Below are 12116 nucleotides of genomic sequence, written 5' to 3'. Positions count from 1 at the left end.
TCTGCAGGTGAAACCCCTTTTAATTGCTGCATCTGGTGACGTTAACTTTACATTTACTGTCAGATGATCTGTTTTTAGATGAACTCGGGAAATGAAATCCAGATGTGGAGCGGGCTGATGTGACAATCATTTACGCACGTTAAGTCTCATTAAATATATATTTACATATATTAACATTATTGCAAATTATAGGCTATTTGAAATCACAAGCGTGCTTTCACGTTACACATCCTTCATTAAGTCTAAATGCTAGTTAACTTTTCCAGGAAACCATGGTAGCTTTAGGCCATCATTTAAGTTCAGAGATTTACAGTGGCACAGGACAAATTCAAAGATAGTTATTGGTATATATTGGAACCTACACGCATTATCTTTTCAGGGTAACATAGCCCAAGCGCCTTTGAGTCAAACAGGCTTTACTCCATTAACTGAGATTAAATGTTGTGACCACATTTAAAGTGAAATCACTCACTAGTTGATGTCAGTAAAATAAAAAAAAAGGAAAAAAGTTAAAAGAACCGTTTCTGTGAGGAAACAAAAAGGCAAATCGTTTTGCTGAATCAGTTAGAATTTCTTGACATCGTACCAAATTGGAAAATTGACTGCGTCCACGTTGCAAGCAGTACAGTATAATTACAGTAGAGTACACTGTACAGTATGTAAGACAACAGTGAGGTGGATGGGCTCGGCTCAAAAACCTTCAAACGGTGCTTGAAGCACGGAGACTGAGTGGGCTACTTCTCTCTGAACATATCCCACTCTCTCGCACGCAAACTATACTTAAACTATATAGTGTGTAACACAACCTGGGAGCCAGCATGTGTCACAAGAGAATTTTGAGCATCACGATTCATGGAGGAACAAAAAACACATTGGCAAAGAAAATTTAACTTTTTATCTTTTCTTGTCAAATATCAGCCTCCAAGCCAAATAATCAAATAGAGCATTTGCAGTTTTCTGTGACATCAGTAACGATTCCATCAGAAATGTTTCCAAAGTACCACTAGATGTGAACATAACCACAAACCAGCTTCTGTTTTTTGTTGTTTTTTTTTTAAAAAGGAAAAGTGCTCCAAGGGTTCATCATTTAAATCTTCAGGAGTCTTGAATATTGTAGTGACAAACTAAATGCCTTTAAATTAGAAACTTGCCTAAAAACAGTAGAATGCTGTTTCTTAGACTCTGAATGGACCTGCATTAAAACTGAAGTAAACTCAAAGCAGCAGATTCACTGACAGCAGACAGACCCTTACAGGATAAATATTATCCTTTGGCAGAATTAATTATATTTGCCACCACTTCGCTAATTGCTGCCATTGAAAAGAAAGTCACAAAAACTTCAAGAGGGGGAAAAGAAAAATGGAGATAATATCCTAATAGAGACATTGCTTCATAACACATCTTTCTCTCTGTGCATCCTCCAAACACAGCCCTGAAAAAGCCAAATCAATAAAGATCAAACAAGAGTCTGTGAGCCTGCCAAGCCACAATGCTCAACCCAATTGTCACCATCACTGTCAGACGATAGTATTAAACATTCAGCCACAGCAAAGCTGCAAAATTTGAGTTTGGAAAATTTGCATATCCTTGATTAGATCATTCCTGTGGGTCTACTTGGGTGGTAAGTGGTGTGTTAGAAGCCTCCCGCTCCACTAGCCTAAAGATGCACTCCCAAAAAACACAAAAGACCTGCCTCTGCCCTCACAGGAGAGCTCTTCTCATTCAACACATATTTCCATGGCTCCCTTTGAGCTGAACATCAGAAGCAGCCAGACCCCAAACCCACTTCTGTACATTTCAAAACGCTTGTCTGTTTTCAAGGGTGAAGGGCTGAGGGTTCACAGCAGGACACCTATCATTTGAGTTCAAAAAGATGATTTCAACTTCCTCACGGCGCAATAAATAGAATTGTTTCATTTCCAAGTGTGTTTGTGCATCCTGACTCGCTCAGCAGCTCCATCTGCACCGCATGTTTAATGTTGACTCTTTAGGAAAAGGCATAAAGTTCATGAAATGAAATGTGTGGAGAAATAGCCGTAATTCATATCCGCCTGATATCTTTGATCAGCAGAACTTGTCTCTCTTTGATCAACCTGCGTTCACTCACAGACGGAGCTACATCACAAGCCGAAAGAGAAACCAAACGGAAACTAAGTAAAATACTTTACTCACGGTATTACAACAACAACAAAAAAGTCGTCCTTCTTCTCACGGTTTTCTTTTTCCTCTCCCAGATGATACCGGCTGTGGTGACCGCCGAGGTGTCTTGTCTCCCTCTGTCTCTCTCACCCCCGATCCAAACAGCGGAATGGCAGCGGTATTAACAATATCCAGTGAAGTCCAGCTCCTCGTCTGCGTCGCGCTATCTGGTTAGCCAGGGCAGAAACCGCACATCCTCCAGAAGAAATAGCAGTCGGCAGCTCTCTTCCTCTGTCGGTGTCAAGCTCCTTCCCATTCGAGCGCGTAAACCTTTCTCTTCCACTTCAGGCAGCTTTGTGCCGGTGCCGTGCGTCGTGGAGGACGGAAGGTTTGGTTCGGTCTCTCTGCTCAGTCAGCCTCCACCTCTGCAGCCGGCCGAGGCTCTCTCTGCTGCGCAGCACCCCATCTCACTGGTGCTGAGGAAAAAAAGGTGGCCCTTAGTTAGTTATAAGGAGTGGCATTGCATCAGTTTCTGCCACAGTGTCGAGCAACTCTGGACGGAATCCGTGCGTTTGCAGACGGTCCCCTTTCTGAAAATGGAAAAGTAGTTTTTTTTAGGGATGGTGGGGGGGAACCTGCGCTGTGCGCAATATGTTCCTCTCGTTCCCACTAAGAGGTGCAGACATGAGGCTGATTTAGGCTTTTTAGACAATGACAATACTGAAGCTGATTGAACACGGAGAATAGCACAGTGTGTGTGTGTGTGTGTGTGTGTGTGTGTGTGTGTGTGTGTGTGGTGGTGGTGGGGGGGGGTCGGCATGGATATTTGTCTAAAATTGATTTATTTACCTTTCCAGCAGTCTTCCATACAATTTGTCCCCCACTTTAAGTTATTATATAATTAAGTAATACGGCTGTAAAACCAATAACAACTGTGTAACTTTATTTAAAAGTCCACGTGTTTAACTTAAGATAAGTTAGCACTGATGCAACTGTTAAACTGTAAACCGAAAAATTAATAATGGTCACATTTAGCAGTCATTTGCACCCGAGGTCAAAATAAGGAAATGTCCCTGTGGTGAATTCACCTTGGAGCATCAGCTGCCTGAGTTTTGTTGAGCTGGGCAGGTGATGCTGTCCTTTCAAATTAAAAGCCCTCTTACATGGTCCAGCAATATACACGATTTTTGACCTGGCCTTGTTTTCTGCTTTGTGTGAAATTGTCAAGAATAATATTAAATCATGAAGGGAAAAACAGGGTTTTAGATGGCAGTTTTTTGTAGTTTCATTTTTGTGTTTCTTGTTTTAAGCGAAATGCTGTAATGGTTACGTTCTCTCATTTATAAGTGTTTTTTCTATTTGAGAATTTTATGTTTGTTTGTTTTTTCTTTATTTAAACAGCTAGTTGCTATTGAGATTGGGTTTTCCTTTTCAAGAGACACCTGTGTACAGAAATCACAACATCACCGTACAAGCTGGAAACATCACTGATAAGGAAATAAGTGTGAGGCTATTCCAGATGGTCTGATGAACTCCCTTCAGCATATATGTGCTGGCTATCCTTCAGCAGGAGGCAAAATGTTTATTTCGAAGTTTAATAACCTGAAGTATTACTATACTGTTGTGACCACCACTGAGCAGGACTTCTCATGAATGGGAAGCACAGAAATAAACTATACTGTACATCTCCTATACAGCTATAATTTTGGTAGGCAACTTTCTGGTAGTATGCTAGATAGGTTAAAGTGACTTGTAGAACAAACTTGTAGAAATTTGTGCCAGTGAAAAAGCTCTCTACTTGTACTTTGCCCCCCCCCCCCCCCACACACACACACACAGCATAGCACATCCATATAAGTAGGCTACATTTTAAGATTTGAGGAAGTAAAGATGTATGTTGGTGCTAATGTCACTTGATTCTGATGCTTATATATACAGTGGGTACGGCAAGTATTCAGACTCCTTTACATTTTTCACTCTTTGTTTCATTGCAGCCATTTGCTAAAATCAAAAAAGTTCATTTTATTTCTCATTAATGTACACTCAGCACCCCATCTTGACAGAAAAAAACAGAAATGTAGAAATTTGTGCAAATTTATTAAAAAAGAAAAACTGAAATATCACATGGTCATAAGTATTCAGACCCTTTGCTGTGACACTCATATTTAACTCACATGCTGTCCATTTCTTCTGATCCTCCTTGAGATGGTTCTACTCCTTCATTGGAGTCCAGCTGTGTTTCATTAAACTGATTGGACTTGATTAGGAAAGGCACACACCTGTCTATATAAGACCTTACAGCTCACAGTGCATGTCAGAGCAAATGAGAATCATGAGGTCGAAGGAACTGTCCAAGGAGCTCAGAGACAGAATTGTGGCAAGGCACAGATCTGGCCAAGGTTACAAAATAATTTCTGCAGCACTCAAGGTTCCTAAGAGCACAGTGGCCTCCATAATCCTTAAATGGAAGAAGTTTGGGACGACCAGAACTCTTCCTAGACCTGGCCGTCCAACCAAACTGAGCAATCGTGGGAGAAGAGCCTTGGTGAGAGAGGTAAAGAAGAACCCAAAGATCACTGTGGCTGAGCTCCAGAGATGCAGTAGGGAGATGGGAGAAAGTTCCACAAAGTCAACTATCACTGCAACCCTCCACCAGTCGGGGCTTTATGGCAGAGTGGCCCGACTGAAGCTTCTCCTCAGTGCAAGACATATGAAAGCCCGCATAGAGTTTGACAAAAAACACATGAAGGACTCCCAGACTATGAGAAATAAGATTCTCAGGTCTGATGAGACCAAGATTGAACTTTTTGGCGTTAATTCTAAGCGGCATGTGTGGAGAAAACCAGGCACTGCTCATCACCTGCCCAATACAATCCCAACAGTGAAACATGGTGGTGGCAGCATCATGCTATGGGGGTGTTTTTCAGCTGCAGGGACAGGACGACTGGTTGCAATTGAAGGAAAGATGAATGCGGCCAAGTACAGAGATATCCTGGAAGAAAACCTCTTCCAGAGTGCTCTGGACCTCAGACTGGGCCGAAGGTTCACCTTCCAACAAGACAATGACCCTAAGCACACAGCTAAAATAACAAAGGAGTGGCTTCGGAACAACTCTGTGACCATTCTTGACTGGCCCAGCCAGAGCCCTGACCTAAACCCAATTGAGCATCTCTGGAGAGACCTGAAAATGGCTGTCCACCAATGTTCACCATCCAACCTGACGGAACTGGAGAGGATCTGCAAGGAAGAATGGCAGAGGATCCCCAAATCCAGGTGTGAAAAGCTTGTTGCATCATTCCCAAGAAGACTCATGGCTGTACGAGCTCAAAAGGGTGCTTCTACTCAATACTGAGCAAAGGGTCTGAATACTTATGACCATGTGATATTTCAGTTTTTCTTTTTGAATAAATTTGCACAAATTTCTACATTTCTGTTTTTTTCTGTCAAGATGGGGTGCTGAGTGTACATTCATGAGAAATAAAATGAACTTTTTTGATTTTAGCAAATGGCTGCAATGAAACAAAGAGTGAAAAATTTAAAGGGGTCTGAATACTTTCCGTACCCACTGTACATTTATGCATACATATATACATAAACAAGTATAATACTTAAATGCATCAACATGGCCTACATTCATACATTTTCAGTAAGAACATTTTAATGGTGACAATTAGCTATTTCAACATACAACTTACGAAGTACTCGCAGTTGTAGGTAAAAATGTTGTCTTTGAGATTTCTTGTCAAATCTGAACTGTTTCCCTTCGCAAACTGACTTTTATTAGTCTGACAGTGAGATGTATGGGCTTAATGCCTTATCCAAGGACCTTTGACAGGACATGTGTTTATTGATGATCACAATTGGCTGTAGATCCATAAAGGCTTCCCCTAATCAATAGGCCACTTTACTACCTCACTAAGCTTCAAAACCAGATTGGGAGGGTCATTTCATGGCAAAGGTTTGAGATTATGTGTTCATTTATTTATTTTGTGCTTTTCTTCCTTTTGCATTGAATAGTTTGTTTTTTGTTTATTCTGCAAAGAATATCTTAATTTCAATAATAGTAACATAAGAAATCTGAAAATAAAAGATAAAACATAGTATTCTTATATATGTCAACATGTACAAACATTTGAATTAATAACGAGGGAGATTATGAGTTTTTATTATTTATTTATTGTAGACCTGTCAGTCTTAAAAGGTGGTGGATTTTCCTGTCAATTCAATTAAACAGCAGTGGACGAGATACATATGTACATCCTCCTTCCCGTGTGACTTTCTTTTGTGCTCTTTTCAAACCCAAAGTTGTGTTTAAACTCCAAATTTTTTTTAAAGAAAACTGTAATTTAATGAACTATATGTGTTTATGAACTGTCATGTTTGGTTTTCTACATTCAGAATAAATTAGAAGTGTGTGTGTCATGCGTCAACATCCCTGCACTCTTAAGAGTACATTAATGGTTCTAGACCAGAGAGTATAGATTAGTTCCTGCTGTTTCACATATCAGTTACATAGCTCATATTGCCACCCTCTGCTACGAGTGTTTGACTGACAATATGGCGCTAACAGCCTATCTCTGTCCCCCATCATTAATTAAACAGTACCCATGACTGAGTGCTCTTCCTATTGCACGATTGATCCATTCCAGTGCTTGTAGCTCTTATCAGCTGTTAGATCACATCTTTTGAAAAGCAGTATTTTAAGGGTCCTTTTTTTTATAGCTTTGCATGTTGGCACTGACATCAACTGAAAAGTATTTGCTGATAGTATGCACTGTGAAATGTACATCAAAGGATAGGAATATTATGTTTCACATCTGTCACCTTAAAGTTAGTTCTTTATAGGGCCCTGCATTGTTTAAAATGTTTTAGAGTCAAATGATATGGAGAATCAGTCTCTTAGAGTACTTCAAAATCACATCACAGAAAACTGCTCAGTGTTAATTGTTTCGCAGTGAATCTCGTGTTTTCTTTATCGCTCTAGATAAGCTCCCTATGACATGTAATGAATCAAAAGTACATGGAGAATCAAGTTAAATCAAGAACATGGTGTGCTCAGTCTCAAAGACTGAACGTTTTTAATCTGATCAGGTATAATTAGGGGGGAAAGGGAAGAGAAGATAGTTGTTCTCAGAGAGCTACCAGATTTTACAAGTTGGAAGGCTTTTCTGTCCCTCAGTCAAATCATCTTTTTGACACAATTTTTCCATGTACCTTGACTGCAAAAACAATTGGGAGGATGATTAAACAAAAGATAAACAAGACACATGCTCTTTAGTGCCACACATTAAAAGCACAGATAATTACCTAATCGTTGCTTGTTCACGCTGTTTTTAGTGCGAGTTTTCTATTCTGCCTGTGAGAACACATTAGCTTCCGTTTGGTTTGAGCATGAGATACATAACACAAAAGTTTTGACCTTATTACAAAGAACTACATTTGAGTTGCCTGTGGATATTGCTGCAACTCATTTTAACATGTAACAATGGGTCAAACAAATCTCCTTCAAATGTTTGGTTATGGCTGATGCACAACGGTAGTGCAAAGCAAAAAGAAGGACATTTACAAAACTTCCATGATAAATATTATACAGTTTTATCCCGTGAATGGCTTTTTCTTTTTCTTGTACAATCACACTTTTAACCAACGGCACACACAATTATTGTATGAAACGTAATTACAGCTAAGGAGGACAACTTGACATTATGTGGTTGATACTAAGAACACAGCCATCACATATAATTAGAGAGCTAACGCTTTGCAGCAAGAGAAATATCTGAAATTAGGGCCTGGCAACAAATACAAAGTGGTGACAGGATTGTATGCAGAACTTTCTGAAACGTTAGGTGAAACACAAATGGGCAGGTACAGTATTTGAGGCTGGTGGAATGTTTACTATCAGAAATAAATGTTCTCCCTATTACCAAGCCAATACAAATTAAATGTGGGCATTTCTAGAAAAAAAAAAAAAAAAAAAAGATGTAAAGCTCTCCAAATGGTTAACTTCAATTCTGAGCAGATTCTCGAGTGGTGTATAAAGGTTTCAATTGTTCTCCTTTACAATTAAGATGCAACCAACTCCGAACGTACTATGCTGACAGCAGTCAATCCGATGAGTGACTGTCGCTGTGTCTTATTTAAATCAACTGGCTGGAACGCGTCTCTGATCAGTCATATCGGTTGGCAGAACGTGTTCTTTACATAATCTTCCATCACTCAAGTCTGTGTCTTTTTTCTGTCAGTGTGAATGAGCACTTTCACACTTCTAACGCAAGTATGTGACATCTGCGGTTTGCAGGGTGGTATGTGATGTTTCAGCTGACTGAATCCTAATTTCCCAAGAAAAGGCAGAGGAGATGGCGATCCTCAGCATTTGGGCTAGCACAGCACTATCCACGAACAAAACCTCTTAATTTATCTTCATTACACACCCTGAGAGCTGCGTTGTGCTACACTGCTTTCCACTCCACCACAGCTCAGTCTGCTGCACCAACTTTGGCTTTCTAAATGGAGGAGAGCACATGTTTGGCACAATCAAATGAAATGTATGTTTTGGTGATATTTATGTTGAATCAATATTTCGTACAATTTCATATATTGCAAAAACGCTAACATGATGAAAGCTTATTTTTATTATACTGTGTGTGTGTGTGTGTGTGTGTGTGTGTGTGTGTGTGTGTGTGTGTGTGTGTGTGTGTGTGTGTGTGTGTGTGTGTGTGTGTGTGTGTGTGTTTTATTTGCTGAGTCTAAATCCTGCCTGTTCACAGCTTCCTGCTATATAAACTTCAGCAAAACATAAAGGTATACTAGTACAGATGGTGAGTTGCATTAACATGCCGAGCAAATTTAAGCAATTTATATTTATTGCTGAGCAGATGCTGACTAGATAGATGTGGTAAATTACAATTTGGTTGGTAGACTGACTCTTTTCATTATTGGTAGCACCAACATCTGCTGGGTCGAATGTTTATGCATCGAAGTGGCTGCATAAAATCAAAATTAGGGATAAAATATTTAAAATCTATTTAAAGAAAGTGGGGGGAAAACGTGGCACAAATCAGAGCATAGTTTAGATTGGTTCAAGATATAAAACGTGTTAATGAATTGCCAAGTCAAGACTTATAACTAAAAGACACTACATCTTTAACAGGAAACTCTTCCAACACCTAAAGCTTGAAAAAAACAAAAACGTTTTAAGGTGTAACCAATGCTCTATGTCTTGAAAGCAGTTTTGCTTTCCTTAGCATGGATATATTTGTGTCAATATTCAGACCATGTATAACTGCATATTTTACAGGTACATAATGACCAGCACCTATATGGTGCTTTTCAACAATAGCAGGCAAGGCATTTTAAAACAGCAGGTGAGGATGGAAAATTCATATATAATCTCAACTCGAGGCCCATTTTGATGTGTTTTTCTGAATATGTACCTACTTCTAAAAGCACTCGTAGCCAAATGGAGCTCTCGTTACATCGGTACCGTTGGATAGAATATTGTGACATCACATGTGACCTTCAACAAGAAACGCCTTGAACACCAAAAACACCACACCAGACGAAAACTGTTAATAGTGGGAAGGCTCGAAGGTTGTCGACCTGCATTTAGATGACGACTGATGGGTTCAGGGAGGCTGTTCACTTGTGACGCCAGCTGCTAAGATGTGATTAGAAGATAAAAAAAAATAATAATAATAAAAAAGCCTACCAAAGGACCTTGAGTTATTTCTCATTTAATACAAAAAGGGTAACAAGAGCTATTACTTTTACTCTATAATTTAATGATTGAAACACTTAATTGGAAGAAAGAGCAGGATGCAGATGGACAACTTTCTCAAGCAGCGTTGACTGTTCACCACTATTCATCAGCTTCACAACAACATTTCTTTGTTACTATTTGATATTATGGCTGTATTAATCTGTCAAAAAGTACAGAAACAAGATTACAGGCACAGCCATTTCCCTTCAACAAAATTTAACCCCCAAAAAGCCTGTGATGCCATGTTTCTGACATAAATATTGACCAGAGTGATGACAGAATTCAATTTGTAGTCTGCGAGTGTTACAATCTGGGTCAAGCTTGTTACAATAGAGGGGGTTCACACACACACACACACACACACACACACACACACACACACACACACACACACACACACACACACACACACACACACACACACATGCACACGCACACTCACACGCGCGCGCACACACACACACACACACACAGGGTTTAAATGGTAATTTAATAACAAAGAAAGGTGAGATAAAAGGTGGAAACAGAACAGATTTAGTGGCGTAAAGCGTGAGTGGAGGAGTGGAAGTGTTTAGATGGTATATAAAGTATAAAGATAAAGAAAGGTTCAGGAGACCACCAGAATATCTCAAGGCTGCCCAGTAAATTGTTGTTGTAAGTCGCTTTGGATAAAACGTCAGCTAAATGAAATGTAATGTAAAAGAAAGTATGTCCTTGGAGAGCAGGGCTTTTTTCACCTATGGCGCTCCTGCCTGTCAGGTGTAGCCAGTTGCTCCGACGACCCACCCGGGGTCCTGCCAGAAGGAAATGACAGATCAGTGCAGGAAGACGGGCCGCCATAGGAAATGATATTAAGTACATAGGCTTTACTGGCCAAACAAGCACATCTGCACAGTTAAAGCTGAACAGAAGTGTAATCTGGCCCTGCCAATGTGTCTGGCGAAGAATTTGAACTCGAATTTGTGCATTGCTTTGTCCTCAGCAGAAGTTAATTTCCAAATGCCATGAGGTAAATGTGAGGAAAGCGTTTAGTTGAACTGTTTTGAGGTTGCTGTCATCAAATTAAAACTTGTAAATGTAGGCTACTTACCTGGGTAAATGTAATGTTATTGGTCAACATAGTAAAGGTATGTTTAATAGACTGAATTATAATTGAGTTCATCAAATATTATGTTGTCTTACAGAATTCACACAAACTCCTTGGGTTAACAATTTGGCTTTTTAGCTCCTCAGGACACGAGAAAGCCTATAATCAGTTCAACATATATTACTTTTATTATATCTTTTAATGAAGTATAACTGGGGGGGAAATACAAATGAAAATTAGATTTGTAAAATGTCCTTTCAGTAAAAAACCTATCAAGTTCACATGATATGATTGCCCCACATCCATTGCATGAAGCATTTAACATAAATTTCTTTACATCAAGAGTGAGTCGAAAGTGTGACTGTGTGAAATGTGAAAACGCCTGCTCTCGTAGTCATTAATACACAGAGAATTATTACCCACCTCTGCAGCTTCCCTCAGCTCTACAGAGGTCTTTCAGCTCATCGTTTAGCTGTCTGGCGTACAACTTTCCTGTTGATGTCCTCGCCCTGCTCTTGTATAGTGTCATTTTCAGCCGAAGCACGCAGCTGTTTTCAGTGAAAAAACACAAAACCCCAACAAATCCACTGCATGCTGTCTGCTCAGTATGACACTGCAGGCGAGCAAAGTTAACAGCTCGCGGTTGAACATTGAAGGTGTAGGAACAAATCCTCATCAGTGAATCTTCATTATGAACTGATTACTGACTGCATCAGTAGCTCTGAGCAGTGGAGCTACCATCGCTGCTGACTGAGAGCTCAGTTGTGAGCTCAGCTGTGATCCGCTCTTAATCTGTTAACTGTGCTAAAAGACATGCTGCTGAGCTATTAACCTTATGCTTAGTTTTAAGTTCAATGTTTGTTTGCATGGGAATGTAGCGGGAGCCACATGCTGCATCATTTATAGCCTAAGCTAAGTTGCGTTGCCCGTCCGTATGTGCAGTGGTCGGAAGAGTTTGTACAGCTTGAACTAGCAACAAACAGAACATGCTGATGACAATGAATATTGGCCTCACATTCATTATGAAGACACAAGATGGCAAATGAATGCTAATGTTGCTCGGACATGTTCACCATATCAACTTAAAGGTAAATGTCAGTGTCGGTTGCTGTAATGGATCACAGCAATATC

The 12116-nt window shown here is 39.8% G+C and overlaps 1 protein-coding gene across 12 annotated transcripts in view; it reads right to left on the bottom strand.

Annotated features, from left to right (window-relative positions):
* cntn5 (contactin 5) overlaps positions 1-11430 on the bottom strand; it is a 106567-nt gene extending 95137 nt beyond the window's left edge. For 10 of the 12 annotated variants that reach the window (XM_069716313.1, XM_069716317.1, XM_069716319.1 and 7 more), the window contains exon 1: positions 2169-2742. The gene's annotated coding sequence lies outside the window, so the exon portion shown is untranslated. Of the gene's footprint in view, positions 1-2168; positions 2743-11408 lie in introns of those variants that run through there. The other 2 variants (XM_069716315.1, XM_069716314.1) reach the window with 2 other exon arrangements.
* Positions 11431-12116: the final 686 nt, after the last annotated feature.

This window comes from Brachyistius frenatus, unplaced genomic scaffold (genome assembly GCF_029030835.1).
Source record: "Brachyistius frenatus isolate BFR_SWC_R1_liver_20210118 unplaced genomic scaffold, ASM2903083v1 Contig_155, whole genome shotgun sequence".
NCBI lineage: Eukaryota > Metazoa > Chordata > Actinopteri > Embiotocidae > Brachyistius > Brachyistius frenatus.
This window is presented reverse-complemented; position numbering and strand designations above follow the sequence as displayed.